General features: G+C 40.5%; 1 long non-coding RNA gene across 1 annotated transcript; it reads right to left on the reverse strand.

The window, feature by feature from the left end:
• Positions 1-2276: 2276 nt before the first annotated feature.
• LOC124511108 (uncharacterized) lies at positions 2277-9540 on the reverse strand. Its single transcript, XR_006961828.1, has 2 exons — positions 9457-9540; positions 2277-2426 (listed from the first exon to the last, which is right to left on the reverse strand). It is a non-coding gene; the product is annotated as an uncharacterized LOC124511108 (long non-coding RNA).
• Between the last annotated feature and the right edge of the window lie 4856 nt (positions 9541-14396).

Below are 14396 nucleotides of genomic sequence, written 5' to 3' on the forward strand. Positions count from 1 at the left end.
CTCTTCCTTTTACCACCTTGGTTTTATAATTAGTCAAGGAGGATGGCCATTAATGCCTGCCTGCCTTAACTCTTTTCAGGAATAAGCAAGACAATTCTTCCCCTGTCTTCCTAACAGAGATGGTGTTCCATCAGCTTAACCATGAAAGCAAGGTTCACAAGGGTGCCATCCCCATAGAGACATGGAGGCTTTCACAATTTTCCAGCTCTTGGAGAATTTCTTCTCATGCCCTATTTTTCTTTTTGTCGCCTTAATTAGAGCTGTGAATCAGACACAGATATGATTGCTGTTTCTTCCGCCATCTGGGTCAGATTGTCCTGCCTAACCCTTAGAATAAAAAAGAACACAGGTGTTTGAGTGGGATGTTGGTTTGGGAGAGCTGGCTGGCCCAGTGAGCCTGACCAGAGACCATTTCCTGTAGACAGGCCATAGAGGAACCCAAACTATCAGAAAGGTTTTTGCTCAGTTTGGAAACAGAATAGAAAAAGTCATTTATGTGATTCCAAGATCAAATGGCATTAAGCTTGGACAGCCAGATGGGTATGCTGTTATGAGTGGAATTATGTTTTAGCCTTAATTTTTGGGCTTGATGAGGCAAGGCTTTAGTGGCACAACTCCACTTTGTCTCTGACTCTGCTTTTTCTAGGTTTTATCTCTGACTAATCCCCTTCTGGTTGGGAGAGCTTTGTTTAGGTATTTTATTAAAGTCAACCCAGTTGGTGTCTTGCTGTCCATTCATGTTCAACTCACATCTCTGCTCAGATGCTTTATGTGCTCAGTTTACAGATTGGCTCTTCCAGCATTGTTGCTTCCTGTTCCTAAATTTGGGGAGAGGACCTATTATAACCTCCATGTCCAAACCTATTACATAGGTTATTTATATATTTATCTCCTTTGACCTTCACACCAGGTTCTTTATATATTTACGTCCTTTGACCTTCACCCCAGTCTGGAAGGTCATCATGTTCCTTTTACAGATTTAGAAACTGAGGATCACAGAGACTAAGACATCTGCTCAAGTTCACAAAGCTTGAATGGTACAGAGAATGTTCAAACTCAGGTCTGACCTCAAACTCAGAGTTCTGCCTTCTGCTGTTGCTGCAAAGTAAGTACTACATGGGTGAATCACTCAAATTCTCATGTCACCTGCAGAAGAAAAGGGACCTAAAAAATAGTGATTTAGTCAAAGAACCCTCCAATCTAGCATACCTTCATGTCTTTCTATCTTAATTCATGTGTCTCTTCCTAGAATTCTGCTCCTATTTACTGATTACTTACTATGCTGAGAACACATCGAGTATGAGTAGGGACAACCTACTCATTCTCATTTAACAGCTTGTTAAATTACGACATTTTTCATCTTCCAAATGTGCATAACTTTTGACCAGCTGTTCTACTTTAGGAATTATACACATATGCTCATAAAGCTACAGTCTAAGCATATTGATAAACATATAAAGAAATGCAAAGTCTGCAACTTCAAATTGATTTAAGTCCATAAACAAATAAAAAACTACTATCATTCAGGTTTCTACCTGAACCAGTAGTGTGCATGTGTATGTGTGTGTGTATTATATTGTTTTATTCATGACAGAGAGATTTATTACAAGGAGTTGGCTTATGCAATTGTGTAGCTGGCTAGGCAAGTCTGAAATCTGTAGGGCAGGTCAACAGGAAGGGGAGGCTGGAAAATTTTAGGCAGAAGCTGATGCTATAATTCCACAGGTGGATTTCTTTTCCCTCAGAGAAACTGCAGGTTTGCTTTATTTTTATTTTTATTTTTTTAACGTTTATTTTATTATTAAGAGACAGAGCGTGAATAGGGGAGGGGCAGAGAGAGAGAGAGACACAGAATCTGAAGCAGGCTCCAGGCTCTGAGCTGTCAGCACAGAGCCCAATGCAGGGCTTGAACTCATGGACCCCGAGATCATGACCTGAGCCGAAGTTGGATGCTTAACCGACTGAGCCACCCAGGTGCCCCAAAAGTAATCCCCCTTTACTTAAAGTCAATTTAAGTAAATTTTAATCCCACATACAGAGTGCCTTCACAGCAACACCTAGACTGGTGTTTGACTGAATGATGGGGTACTATAGCCTGACCACAGCATAAAACAAACTAGCACAAGAGGGTAAACTATCAGTAGAAATGGTAAATAGAGATGATCAGCAAGCTATAGTAATATGGAAAAACATTTTAAAAACAGGTTAAAATATGTTACTAAAGTATGTTGTTAAAGCATGCATTCAGTGGAAGAAACAGAGAAGCTAAATCAAAGTGTTTGAATAATAAATTTATTGGTTTACAGCACAGGAAAACCAGAAATAGGGTGGAGTGCTTTGGCTCTGGCCATCTGTATGGCCCTCTGTCCTTTGCTGGCTCCATGCTCTGTTGCCTGACAGGTGGCTGCACCAGTTCCAGGCTTCATCTGCATGAGGAAGAGAGAGATCATATCTTCCTATTACTCTCTGAAGAGTAAGAAACTTATTAAGTGCCTCCAGCAAACCTCCTTTTAAATCCCATTGGCCTAAGTTGATCATGGGTCCATATTTGGGCTAATCTTGTGACTAGTGAATACCGTGCACTAATAGACTTAGCCTTGAGGTCCAGAGTCAGTCAGTAATGAGGGGAATGGAAGGTCATGATTGCCTTAGGCTACAGCCTCCTGATCTTTTTGACAAGTAATAGTGCCCATATGGCTGACAGACTGGAACAGCTCAAAGCAAGCACCCTGGGGCTCCAGACCTCCCAGGGTCCACCTGGCTATCTCAAGAGATAAATATCTCTACACACCAATGGGTAGCAACTTGTATGTTGCATTAGACCAATTAGGAACCACCCCCTAGGGAAAGAGTCTATCCCCAAACTATGAGACTTCTACCCAGTGGAGGAAGAGTGGACTGGTTAGTAATAACATAATGGATAATAAGGAGAGGGGAGCATACAAGAAGGGTCCAAGGATGTTTTCCAAGGTTCCAGTTTCAGTAACTGGGTAGACGCCAGTGTGTAAACTAGAGCTGGATAGTATTGGCTCATGGAGCAAACTTTTTGTGTCTTGCCCCAATTCTGTATTGAGTGATGTCTCAGAAATTGACAAATGCCACAAATCAGTGTTTTCCTCTAGAAATCAGTTTTTAAGCCTTTACCAGCACATGAAGGGAGTGTCATGTCCCAAGATAGACACACTCGTGATGCAACAGGTTTGCTTTTTATTTACCTGTTGGGAATCCTGCTCATTGTTTTTTTATTTTTTTATTATTTATTTATTTAAATTTTTTAAACGTTTATTTATTTTTGAGACAGAGAGAGACAGAGCATGAACAGGGGAGGGTCAGAGAGAGGGAGACACAGAATCGGAAACAGGCTCCAGGCTCTGGGCTGTCAGCACAGAGCCCGACGCGGGGCTCAAACTCATGGACCGCGAGATCATGACCTGGGCCGAAGTCGGCCACTTAACCGACTGAGCCACCCAGGCGCCCCTCATTGTTTTTTTAAATTGAGGTGAAATTCACATAATGTAAAATTCACCATCTTACTCATCCTTTTTTGAAGTGTATTCAAACTCATGGTTATTGTATCTTTATTGATTATAACATTTTATTTTTGAGAAGGTAACACATTTATGTTCAGAAGGTACAAAAGAATATCCAGTAAAAAGCAGCCCTCCTGTTTCTGTTGCCCAGCCATCTAATTTCCTTCCCTAGAGAAAACCCAGGGTAATGGATCTTTAGGGATACTTTCTGAAAATTCTTAAATAAATCAATTCTTAGAATATTTTTAACCACACACACTGCTCTGGCCTTGCTTTCCTTTATCTAACAAAACATCTTGGGTGATTCCAAAACCAAACAAAGACCTCACTAAAAAGGAGAACTACAGATCTATTTCCCTGATGAACACAGATGCGAAAATCCTCAACTCTTAAGATACTAGTCAATCAGACCCAACAATACATTAAAAGAATTATTCACCACCGTCAAGTGGGATTTATACCTGGGATGCAGGGCTGGTTCAATATCCACAAATCAATCAATGTGACACATTGCATTAATAAAAGAAAGGACAGGAACCACATGGCCCTCTCAATAGATGCAGAGAAAGCATTTGACAAAATACAGCATCGTTTCTTGATAAAAATCCTCAAGAAAGTAGGGATAGAAAGATTATACCTCAAGATCATAAATGCCATATATAAGAGACCCACTGCTAATATCACCCTCAATGGGGAAAAACTGAGAGCTTTCCCCCTAAGGTCAAAAACACGACAGGGATGTTTGCTTTCACCACTGTTATTCAACATAGTATTGGAAGTCTTAGCCTCAGCAATCAGACAACACAAAGAAATATAAGGCATCCAAATTATCAAGGAGGAAGTCAAGCTTTCACTCTTCGCAGACAACATGTTACTGTATGTGGAAAACTCAAAAGATTCTACCAAAAAACTGCTAGAACTGATCCATGAATTGAGCAAAGTCACAGGATATAAAATCAATGCACAGAAATCAGTTGCATTTCTATACTCTAATAATAAAGCAACAGAAAGAGAAATCAAGAAATTGATCCCATTTACAATTGCACCAAAAACCATAAAATACCTAGGAATAAACCTAACCAAAGAGGTGAAAAATGTATACACTGAAAACTATAGAAAGCTTGTAAAAGAAATTGAAGAAGACACACACCAAAAAATGGGAAAATATCCCATGCTCATAGATTGGAAGAACAAATATTGTTGATAGTACCCAAAGTAATCTACATATTTAATGCAATCCCTGTCAAAATAACACCAGCATTCTTCACAGAGTTAGAACAAACAATCCTAAATTTTGTATGGAACCTGAAAAGACTCCGAATAGCCAAAGCAATCCTGAAAAAGAAAACCAAAGCTGGAGGCATCACAATCCCGGACTTCAAGATGTATTACAAAGCTGTAATCATCAAGAAAGTGTGGCACTGGCACCATAACAGACACTCAGATCAATGGAACATAATAGAGAACCCAGAAATGGACCCACAACTATATGGTCAAATAATCTTCAACAAAGCAGGAAAGAATATCCAGTGGAATAAAAACAGTCTCTTCAGAAAATGGTGTTGGGAAAACTGGAGAGCAACATGCAGAAAAATGAACCTGGGCCACTTTCTTACACCATACACAAAAATAAACTCAAAATGGATGGAAGACCTAAATGTAAGACCGGAAGCCATCAAAACCCTAGAGGAGAAAGCAGGCAAAAACCTCTTTGACCTCAGCTGCAGCAGCTTCTTACTCAACACGTCTCTTGAGGCAAGGGAAACAAAAGCAAAAATGAACTATTGGGACCTCAACAAGATAAAAAGCTTCTGCACAGTGAAGGAAACAATCAGCAAAACTAAAAGGCAACCCACAGAATGGGAGAAGATATTTGCAAATGACATATCCGATAAAGGGTTAGTATCCAAAATCTATAAAGAACTTCTCAAACTCAACACCTGAAAAACAAATAATCCAGTGAAGAAATGGGCAAAAGACATGAATAGACAATTTTCCAAAGAAGACATCCAGATGGCTAACAGACACATGAAAAAATGTTCAACATGGCTCATTATCAGGGAAATACAAATCAAACCTCAATGAGATACCACCTCACACCAGTCAGAATGGCTAACATCAACAACTCAGGCAACAACAGATGTTGGCGAGGATGCAGAGAAAGAGGATCTCTTTTGTACTGCTGGTGGGAATGCAAGCTGGTGCAGCCACTCTGGAAAACAGTATGGCGGTTCCTCCAAAAATTGAAAATAGAACCACCCTATGACCCAGCAATTGCACTAGTAGGTATTTATCTAAGGGATACAAGTGTGCTGTTTCAAAGGGACACATGCACCCCAATGTTTATATAGCAGTGCTATCAACAATAGCCAAAGTATGGAAGGAGCCCAAATGTCTGTGGACAAATGAATGGATAAAGAAGATGTGGTATAAATATGCAATGGAGTTTTACCTGGCCATCGAAGAGAATGAAATCTTGCCATTTGCAACAATGTGGATGGAACTAGAGGGTATTAGGCCAAGCGAAATTAGTCAGAGAAAGACAAATATCACATGACTTTACTCATATGAGAACTTTAAGATACAAAACAGATGAACATAGGGAAAGGGAAGCAAAAAATATAAAAACAAGGAGGAGGACAAACCATAATAGATTCTTAAATATAGAGAACAAACCGAAGGTTGCTGGAGGGTTTGTGGGTAGGGGGATGGCTAAATGGGCAAGGAGCATTAAGGAAGACACTTGTTGGAATGAGCACTGGGTGTTATACATAGGGGATGAATTACTGGATTCTACTTCTGAAATCATTATTGCACTATATGCTATGGATATAAATTTAAAAATAAAAAAAAAAAAAACATCTTGAGGATGGTTCCATACCAGTACCTACAGAACCTCCTTTTTTTTTTTTTTTTTAACAGCTACAATGTAATCCATTCACATACAGTTACTATGAATGACTTTAAACATCCTTCTTTTTGCATCTATGTGGATATATCTTTTGGACCCATTCCTACAAGCGGAATTACTGGTCAAAGATTATGTATATTTGGAAGTTGAAAGATGTTGTTAAATTGCCTTCTGCCGATACTGCACTGGTTTGCATTTTCATTACAATTTGCCTGTTTCCTCACAGCTCTGCCCACAAAGTAGGTCTTCAAATTTCTTATTCTTTGTCAATCTGATAGGAAAAAAAATGGTATATCAGTGTAATATAAATTTCCTTTCCTTTTATTATATGTAAGGTTGTGCATCTTTTTATATGTTCATGGGCCATTTCTGTATCTTTTTTTTTTGGTAAACTATCTGCTTGTATCCTTTCCCATTTACTCTATTGGGTTTTGGTACTTTGAAAATTAAATATTAGAAGTTCTTTTTATCTGACGGAAATTATACTCAAACACTTTTTTCCTTTTTGTCATTCATCTTTTGGCTTTGTTTCTGGTGGTTTTCCCATGCAGGTCTTTTTCTGTTTTTAAAATTTTTTATGTAGTTGAATCTACCACTTTCACATAGTAGAATCTTTGATAGCTTCCTGTTGTTTTTTTAATTTTTTTTAACATATATTTATTATTGAGAGACAGAGAGACACAGAGCGTGAGCAGGGGAGGGGCAGAGAGAGGGGGAGACACAGAATCTGAAGTAGGATCCAGGTTCCGAGCTGTCAGGACAGAGCCCGACACGGGGCTCAAACTCACAAATTGCAAGATCATGACCTGAGCTGAAGTCGGTCGCTTAACCAACTGAGCCACCAGGCAACCCTATAGCTTCTTGGTTTTATGTAATACTTCTTCACTCCAGAAATTATTAAAAATGTAACACAGTTTTTTCTAGTCCTTTTATGTTTTCATTTTTACATTTAAATCTCTGCTTCATTTGGACTTTGTTCTACTTTTATTATTTTTTCCATGTGGCCATACAGTTGCCTCAATATTATGTGTTGAATAATCCATCTTTTTCTCCGTTGTTTTAAATGCCACCTTTAGGCATTAATTTATAGAAGAGAAATTAGGAAGAGGTATGATACCTGCCATTTAGACAAGAGAGCCAGCCCTTGCTGTCTTTGGGAAGTGACAGTAGAGGGATGTAGCTACCTGCTTGACCCAGATTTCTCTGTTTGCTTTAATTTCCTATTAAGAATTCTGTGTGTGGCAGGGATGGGACAGGGAATGCAAAAGTTTTCTTAGGATAGTTGGGAAACTGAGTTACATAATGTGTCGATTTTTGTTGTTCCTTTTGTTCTTTTTTTTTTTTTTCTGGAGGGGGAGGTCATATATATGAGAGAAGAAACTGCAGAACTAAGCTACTTCTTGCTTTCAACGACTTGGTTACTTCCTCCCTTTATCAAGAAGTTTCTTGTCTATTTCTTGGGTAACCTCAATTTTGCTATGAACTGAAACTATAGAGAACAAGAACAGGAATGGTGAATACTGTATTAATCTATTTCATAGTAAGTAAAATTCCTACTTGTAAGAGAAAACATTTTGAACACTGTTTTGGAGAATGGAGAATTTCCTAGTAACTAAAGCTTATCATGGCTCAGAATCTGCAGAAATGAGACCTTTAACGGTCATTGTTTATGAGGTCAGGAAAAGAAAAAAAAAGGAGGAACTGCAGAGAGCTGACAGAGTGACCGGACATTGTGGCTCTGTCACATGTTTATCTCCAGAAATGGTCTCGGACCAGCAGACAAAGACTTGTTGGTCTGAGGAGGTGAATGGCCCAGGAGTTTTGCTTATTCTTTGATGTGCCGTCTCCACACAACAGGGTCCTGAGCTGCTGAGTGGAGCTGAGAGATGATACGCAGCCTATTGGGTAGCTTGTGGTGGCATCCCTACTTCAGGGAGAAGAAGGCTTGGCGAGTTGAGGCTTAAAAATACAACTAACTTTATCATCCAAAGCTTGACCCAACACCTAAAGAACCTGGGATGGCCTTCTCCCTTCTTCTGTCAACATATTCTGCCTACATATTCCCGTAGTAGCTCCTTTACACTTTGTGGGGTCCTTGGTGTTAATTTCAATTTGATTTCATTTACGTGTGTTTAGGTGGGGAAAATGGGGTCAGCAGGTAGGAGAGGCACACTGTGTTGTCCCAATCCCATTGAATGATTCTGGGTTCCCTTTCATATCTGCCTTTACAAGGGAAATCTCAGGTAGAATAAAAATAGAGAGCAAGCTGGGGCATCTTTGGTTGCTGTTTCCCCTTAGTAGGTTATTGACCAGGAATGACTTTGGCATAATAGAAGCTTATTCTTTGCAAAACCAGGAAGTAGAGGAATCTTGTCCTTGGTTTTTTCGAACCCCCAACTCACCTCTTACTGCCTTCTCACACTCTCTTGGTGGTCCTATGGCCCTTAGTACCTGATACACAATCCCTTTCATCTTAGTCTTGAGACAGGGGTCAGGACATTCTCTCCTGTCATCGCCACTAGCCTATCAAGTAAAAATGACCAACATACTAAAGTAACCTCACCCTCAAGTAAAATATGAAACCTATGTTATGTAAAGAAAACACAAGGGGTGCCTGGGTGGCTCAGTTAGTTAAGCATCCGACTTCAGCTCAGGTCGTGTTCTCATGGTTTGTGAGTTCAAGCCCCATGTTGGGGTCTGTGCTGACAGCTCAAGCCTGGAGCCTGCTTCAGATTCTGTGTCTCCCTCTCTCTGCTCCTCCCCTGTTTGCACTCTCTCTCTCTCTCTCTCTCTCTCTCAAAAAATAAACATTTAAAAAAATTAAAAAAAAAGAAAATACAAAACCATTAAGCATAACACAAACACAAAGCACATTCTTAAAATGTTGGCCTCTTGAAAAGGAGAAGAAAGAGAATGTATTAGCAGAGGAAATAGGGAAAAAGAAAGAGACAGGATATAGGCGGAAGCCATGGATTCAGCGGAGAAAAGCAACCATGTTGACTCATATATACTCACTTCTCTCTGAAGTATCAAAATATTAAAAAAAACAACTCTTTCCAGCTTTCCATTGCTTTCATTCTCAACTGTTGGTTCTGATTGAGCAACCAAATCATCATCTTCAGTGGAAATCATTTTGTAACCTCAAAAACAGGAACTGAAGTTAACTACAGCAAGGTCCTGTCAGAAACCAGATGATAAGAGCCGAATGCCTGAGTTTTCCCAAAATTCACACGTTGTAGCCCTGATCCCCAGGGTGATGGCATTTGGAAGTGGGGCCTTTGGAAGGTAATTAGGTTTAGAGGAGATCATGAGAGTGGGATCTTCATGATGGGATAAGTATCTTTATAAGAAGAGGAAAACAGTGAGATCTTGTCCCTCCATGGCCTGAAAAAAGGCCATACGAGTTCATGTAGATGACCACCACATATGAGTGGTCATCTACAAGTTAGGAAGGGTTCTTATCAGAAACTAAGTGTGTTGGCACCTGGATCTTGGACTTCCACCCTTCAGAACTGTGAGAAATAAATGTCTATGGGTTAAGTCACCCAGTCTATGACATTTTGTTATAGCAGCCTGAGATGACTAAGACACCAGAGAATTGGACAACCACCTATTGGCTAAAGGTCATGGTCATAGTAGGGATTGGGGGCACAGACTACATGTGTATGTATTGCAGGAGTCTGCATGTAAAAGTCCTCTCAAGGATTCTGATTCCAGTAAGAATCCCTGGCTGCCCTCATATAAAGTATCTGCATTTTGATATAGGTCTCTTAAATGCCAGGTGTCTGTAATACACAAAGGAATGAGTCACTAATGATGGAAGGTCAGGTGCCATTCCACGTAAAGGTTTGTTTCCTTGCAGGGAGGGGAGAATTTTCCATTCTTTCTCAAAGGGGGGAAAAAAAACATCTTTTTTTCTTTGGTTTCAACTCTGCCATTGGCCTGAGATATTCTTCCTATAAGACATCCTTCTTTGTGGACATATTTATGTCAAAATATTTCCCCCCTATTTCTCACCTCCTTTCTGACCTGTACACATAGTAAGTGCTGCTTATTGAGGAGCTATTGCTGGGGGAAAGGAGAAGTTGTGTTGGGGGGCGCTCCCTCTCCTCAGCTATCATGAACTTCTCTGGCTCTGCTTCAGCAGGATGACAGGGAGTGTCCCACCCACTGTGACTAACACTTTTGTTGAAGCACTTAATTGCTGTCCCTCTGACAAGTCTTTATAAGCACAAGCATGCTATATCCTTCCCCCCATCCTACTTCAACAGATAGCTGATAAGCTGCTGCTCGGGCTTGGGGTGGAGAACGATTCACTTTCCCCTCATTTTCTAGAACCTTCCATAGCAGAGTGCCCGTAGAGAGCTGGCTAATGTAACCTCTCACGGTCAATGGAGTCAAGGACAATTTCATCCCCAAGAACATTGTTGGTTTGGGGGCAATGATTTGCATTTAATGAAAACAATAACTTTCCACAGCTGCTAGAAAACATAATTTGGCTCTATTGTGGTGACAAGTGCTTACTTTCTTTCATACCAGCCCAAAGAAGTTTCACACTTCAGAAACTTTCCTCACTACCAGTGGGTTAATAAATACAGATGGAAATTTCTTCGGCAGCAGGCTGAGGAGCTGTGAGAGCATAACCAGCCCTCAGCTGATTCTTGCCACCCAAAGCAAGAGGAACTGGTTTTCTGCAACCGGTTTTATAACACCAGTGGGGAAACCGATTACCCTCCAGGTAGAAGCTCGGTAGCCGGTTTGTTCTGGATCATCATGCTTGCCTCCTTCTCAGTTTCTGCCTTGTGTCAACTGTACCATCTCCCTTAGTTTCTATTCCAGAAGCGCCCTTTCCCTGAAATGGCTCTTCTCTGACCACCTGGGCACCCCAGGCTCTGGCCACACCTTGCCTGCAAGGCAAATAAGCACCTTTAATAATCACTTGGGAATAATCTCCTGAGTGGAAATAACAGATAGTCATCAAGAACAGAGGGCTCTTGCCTGGGCTTGCTCTGAAAATCCCCTTTGCAGAGGGGGTGCAGCTGTCTCTCCAGCTCCCTCGTTACACATCCCTTACCGAATTATGGGGACGTTTATTCTGTCAAATATTAACCCTTGTCCTTGGTTGCTTTAGTGAAGAGAGATGGAGGTGGAAGGTAAAAGAAAAAAGAGAAAGGTGCAAGTAGAAAACAAAGTGAAAGACGCTAAGGGAGGACCAGAAGTGGGAAGGGCAAGAATGGCGGGGGAGGGGAGGGGAGGGGGCTGGCAGGTCATCTGGGCACAGGGCCTCCAGCCTCATAATCTGCTCTGTGCATTCTTCTCACCAGGTTCGTTGCTCTGCTGGGGCTTTCATTCTTATTGTCATGAAAAAATATATAATTAACAAGTGAAAAAAAGCCAGGTAAAAACAGCATGTAAGTATGATCCCCCTTTGAAGTATTTGCTGGCATAAAGATTTGGAAGGCCACAGATAAAGATTTTAAGTGTTTATCTTGGAAGGGTAGGATTATAGATGAGTTTTTATTTTTTTTTCTTTTTGCCAATCTCTACATTCTACAATGGATGACTATTATTTTTAACAGAAAAGTTAAAATCATGCTAAAGCGGGAAGGGGGCACCTGGGTGGCTCAGTTGGTTAAGGGTCGGACTCTTGGTTTGGGCTCAGGTCGCAGTCTGTGCGAGCCCTGTGTCACACTCTGCACTGACAATGCAGAGCCTGCTTCAAATTGTGTCTCCCTCTCTCTCTGCCTCTCCCCCGCCCCTCAAAAATAAACATTAAAAAATAAATAAAAAATTAAAAGGTAAGGGAAAAGACAGACACAGAGGAAGAAACAGTGGACTTAAGGGAAGGTGACAAAGGTTTTTGAGGCTATGTGATAATGCAGATATTTAAACAAACTATGTATGCATTTCCCCTGTTTTAATTAATTGCCTGTTCTTTGCATTTTGACTACTATTCACAGTTTTTTAAGACCTCTAATTTTTAAATCTTTAGAGCTGTATTTCTTAAGGAGAGGCACACGTGGGAATCAGCAAGGAAACTTATTCAAAATACCCTGCCAGGGTCCCACCCTCAGAGGTTCTGATTCAGAATACAGACATAGGGCCTGGGTTGGAGTCTTCTGGAAAACCTTCCCAGGGTCTCTGATTCTCATCCTGGTTGACAGTTCCACCGTGTGCAAGACGATTCACTGGGGGTACTGAAAGGAAATATTAGAACTTCTAATTTTATTTATTTTCTATGGCATCCTTTAAAAATCTCTACTTGTATGTGTATTAATGCTCTATATAATACTGATATTATAAGACATGTATAATTTGCAAATACATTTATGTATTTTAGGGAGCGTCAAAGACGTTTTTCTTATAAGGATCTACAATAAAAAATTTGGAGACAACTGCTTCAGAGAATGAATTATAAGTGGGATAATTCAAATGTCCAACCAAATTAGAAATCTTTCTCCAGACTGAGGTAGAGAAGTGTCACACTATGGATGATGACTCATTTTGACCTACTTAGTCTCCTTCTTAGAAATACATTACTATTTACTGGTCCTGGGTCATCATTTGTGGTGTATTATCTTCCCCAGGTAGGCTGCAGGTGTCTCCTTGGTAAATACACATGCACATACATGCCCCAACTATAGACATCAGCATTTGGAAGCTCTCAAAGCCTTCAAAAGGCTCATCATTATTCCGTGGTTCCTACATGATAAACTCTTATAACTGCTTTGAAAATAAGCACCTGCATTGTCTTAATGTGAAAAGCAAAACAATGAATAATAAACAGTAAATAAATATTGATTAAAAAATAAAACTATAGGAAAAAGAGTGAGAAGTAAATCTTCTAGGTAAAGAGAGAGAATTGAACATGCACACATCTCCTTTTGCTTTTTTCTAAAGCCTCAGTAAGATGATGGTAAATGGATTTTTTAAAAGGAAGAAATATTAGCAATCAAAAAAATTTTAACTCCTCAGAGCAACAAAATTTCGAAAGCTGAAAAGTAAGAAATGTGGCCATGACACAGAAGACAGGGGTAAATGGAATCCTAGCGAGCAAGTGGGGAAATTCAAGAAACCAATCAGAATTTCCCAAAGGCTCAAGAATTGACGGCCCCGGAGACCTCTGTCAGTGAGGTGGGGACATGCAAAACCATAAGGGGTGGTTCAAACTCTATTTAGAAAGCAGTTAACTCCCAGATCCTCTCCCCTCTCTGCAGAGCCAGGCCAGTACCCACTGCAGAAAGACTAGATCTGGAGGACATTGGGCACAGATGATGACTGGATGTCGTACTGAAAACAGAAGCATGAAGTGGATAGGTGGAGACCCACAGCTCTTTGTTTGCTGTGTTCCCCCCAGTGCCCACAGCCAGAATGATGTCTTTGGACATAAGCTTGTAAGAGTCCTCTCTGGGGAGTTTGGTCTCCCCAAGAGGAAAAACAAAGGCACTGATTTGGGAGTCTGCCAAGCAAACAGCCCAGCCAGAATGTATGGTGGAGCCTCTGGTCAATAAGCCCCTAAGGTTCAGAACTTCACTCAGCTTTTCAGCCCCTGTTCTTAAATAGGAGCAGACAATCAAGGTTTACTAGACATGGAGAAAAGCCTCTTACATAAAATATAAAGACCAAAATGAATAGAAGAAAGAAACTTAGAGAAAAGGGAAACCAAACAGGTTGAGGAAAACATCCAATACCCTGTGATTAATATCCTCAGAGCTGGGGCACCTGGCTTGCTCAGTCAGTTAAGCATCTGTCTGTTGATTTCGGCTCAGGTCCTGATGTCACATTTTGTGGGTTTGAGTTCTGCATTGGTCTCTGTGCTGACAAGGCAGATCCTGCTTGGGATCCTCTCTCTCCCCCTCTCTCTGTCCCACTCCCCTACTTGTTCTCTTTCTCTCTCTCTCTCAAAATAAATAAATAAACTTAAAAAAAATCCTCAGAGCTAAGATATGTAACCA

Source organism: Lynx rufus, unplaced genomic scaffold (assembly GCF_022079265.1).
Source record: "Lynx rufus isolate CCGP_SWC_20201006 ecotype Redwood Valley unplaced genomic scaffold, mLynRuf1.p SCAF_1, whole genome shotgun sequence".
NCBI classification, from domain to species: Eukaryota; Metazoa; Chordata; class Mammalia; order Carnivora; family Felidae; genus Lynx; species Lynx rufus.